This window comes from Pinus tabuliformis, chromosome 8 (genome assembly GCF_031772625.1).
Source record: "Pinus tabuliformis cultivar Carrire ecotype Pingquan chromosome 8, CPIR1, whole genome shotgun sequence".
Taxonomy (NCBI): Eukaryota; Viridiplantae; Streptophyta; class Pinopsida; order Pinales; family Pinaceae; genus Pinus; species Pinus tabuliformis.
In genome coordinates, this window is record NC_142294.1 from 682,713,998 (window position 1) to 682,717,100 (window position 3,103).

General features: G+C 36.1%; 1 non-coding gene across 1 annotated transcript; it reads right to left on the reverse strand.

Moving 5' to 3' along the window:
- Positions 1-2,631: 2,631 nt before the first annotated feature.
- On the reverse strand, positions 2,632-2,736 carry LOC149237426 (small nucleolar RNA snoR111). Its single transcript, XR_016246916.1, has one exon. It is a non-coding gene; the product is annotated as a small nucleolar RNA snoR111 (small nucleolar RNA).
- Positions 2,737-3,103: the final 367 nt, after the last annotated feature.

The following is a 3,103-nucleotide window of genomic DNA, read 5'->3' on the forward strand; positions in this document are numbered from 1 at the left end:
CTTATTTGCATAAGGCATGCATCCTTACAAAACTATTAGGAAATTTCAACTGATGTACCCATTTGAATAGTGTATAGCCAAAAAGCACTAAGCTTGTATTTTTCTAAGTTCTTAGATGGGTTTCTATTTGTTTGTTTTATTCAGATAATGCTAAAATCTATACATCTTTTGCAAACTGAAAGTGTTAATATTCAGGTTGAAATAGAATGTTTCATATTAGGCATTGAGTTATTGTCGGAAGGATTAGCATTTGTAAACTTGTCATTGTACTAATTCTATTACACTATTTCTTTTACTTTTTAACATCTTTTTTTTTGCTGAAAAGATGTTCTCAGGACCCTCTCCGATATTTTTCAGTTGTCGACATTTTCAACACCGGTATTTACAACAACCCTTTGTTTTCTCTGACTCCCTGGATCAGCTCATTGGGGCCCATCACCCCTCGGGGAAGTACTCACCAAAATATGGCTTTTCACAACTAGTGTAAGTCAACTTGAATCATACAGCGCCTTGGTGGGGAAAAACTTAGAAGATGAAATTTCCCTCAAAAGAAAAATTATTTATATGGCTAATTCTAATGAAAAATAGCCCCCACTTTGAACTACTTACAAAACCATTATTTTCAAGGACCCAACAAATGCTTCCTATGGCCAAGGGATGAAGAAACTATTGATCATTTTTATTCTCCAATTACAAAATCTATCTGGCCTGAAATACAAGATTAGAAGACCTGTCATACCATTGGGATGGCCCTTTGGTTGAAGATAGCCTAAAATCTTGGTTGTCAACATCTTACAAAGTCAACATAAGGCTCTTCCTCTTACCATGGCCTAGGGAATATGGTTGGACATAAATATGGAAATCTTTGGTAACTTTTCTCCCTCTTCCACTAAAATTGCCATTACTAGTTCAGCCATCATGGAATCTTTTAGATCCAGCAACGAAAATCAGCTGAAGGCACCAAATGCAGATGTCTCCGTACAAAAAAGTATTCCCTTGGGCTTTCTTTGATGGTGTTTCCCAAAAGAATCTCCACAAGGAAGCGCAAGCGGCATTCACCACCTCTCTATTTCACAACACATTTCCTTCACAGCGGGACTTGGGTGAGTCTCAAATAATTATACAAAGCTTATGGCTTTAAAATTAGTACTTCAGTTGCCATTGGACAAAAACATTTGACATCTATATATGGAGACTCCCTCTTGGTTATAAATTGTGTGAAGAGTCTCAACAGTTTACATAACTATTCTCTGCAGCCACTCTTTCATTCAGCGTAGTCAACAGCTTACTAGCACTTTTCTCAGATCTCCTATGACCATGTCAACAAGAACATGAATCAAGAAGCAGACTGCCTCTCAAAAGCTCGTTTAGAGCTGGAAACATGGAAGATTACAACAGCAGAAGAAGGCAGCTCTACAGAACATCTTCCTGAGCCTTGGCTATAAATAATGTCTACTCTTTATATCTTTGTTTTGCCATAATTTTTTTGGACTTTTTATGAACTCTTATCAGTTACTATATGAAAACACATCAGCAATTTAAGTTTTTTTTTTGGAAAGATGTATTTAATGGATAGTCAATAGAAAGTATTTGGATATAATTCTGACGCTGGTATATGTATGGACATCACTCTGGTGCACTTTTTTGTAAAGATGGGATGCTGAAAAGCATGTATGGATGTAATTTTATTTATACTTGATAAAATTACAGAAAATTTTCATATATATATATATTAAATTTGGTAATTGAAATTGAAAGAGATTCAGACAAAGAATTATAGAATGCATACATACACTGGTACCTTGGTTCTACCGTCAATCCAATTGGGATGACAGAGCGCGAAATACAACTCTTTCTTTGAATAGATTTCCAAGGGCGAATCGAGCTGTGCAAGAAGATAGGGATACTAAATTGGAAGCATCTTTTCCCACAAGGAGTCTGAATTGCTGGCCGACCTGAATGACCGATTGACAACTCTGAGCCTGCAAACATCTCTGGGTGTAGTGAAGCAGAGCATGTGCGATATGCAGCTCTCTGGAAAATCCCCCATCGTCGTCATTGCCCTTTTCTCATTCTCCTCCATTTACTAGGGTTACAATCTAATCTGAAGCGTTTCAATACCCAGATTCCTACGTTTGATATATTCCAAGGAAGAGGAGCAATAAACCCTTCAAACGACCAAGTAAGTCCAAAGTTATCATCTAGTAACTGTTATAAAATTTAATACACTTTGCTGACTTGGAGGAATAGTCCAAATTTGGCACCTTCATACCAAGCTTTCTATTATTCTTCTGTCCCGAGCTAAATTAAAATGCCCAGAAACTAACAGGGCCCAAAACTTACTAGTGCACAGTACAAATGATGCAACTGTTACCATTTATCTGTGAAGCACCCCAAAACTTTTAAATACCGAAAAAATGAGACAAATATTCAAACCTGTTTCCATCAATGTGCTACAAAGCACGAACTTCACAACACATAGGTCACCGAAATGCGCTTCTAATCGTGGCTATATCACCATGCAAAGCATTATAGGAGAACTATTCAACCCCCAAAAATTAGAATATCATCAACTGATTAACAAAGCCCTTTTTCTTCTAACGAAATATAGCAAGCAAAACCTGATATTAGATGTTGTCGAGCAACAATCGAATCGCCCATTTGTATTAAGGCGACTGAAACGATATCTCGACCTTGATGTACTCATAATGAAACCAAACATACCAGCTCGACTACTACAGTAGTGGAAAGTAGCTCAAAAAGTCATTTCAAATTAAAATAATTGAAAACCTTTGCCTGACCAATATACCTCTGAAACAAGTGTTCGAACCTAATGATAAAGTCTTAAAAATAACACCAAAAGAAAGCTAAATTTAGGTAGTACATCATGGTCAATTCAGAAATGCATAAGTATGAAATTATTAATTAGGATGTCAAGCCAAATTCCAGCAATGAAGTATTGAAGACATGAAAACTACATGGAAAATAGTGTTCCTGGGTCATCACAAAAGGTATGGTGATATAAATTTGTAAACATGGTATTGTTACAGGATTGATATTTGTAAAAATAAAACAATAAGATGATAACGAGATGAATTCCAAA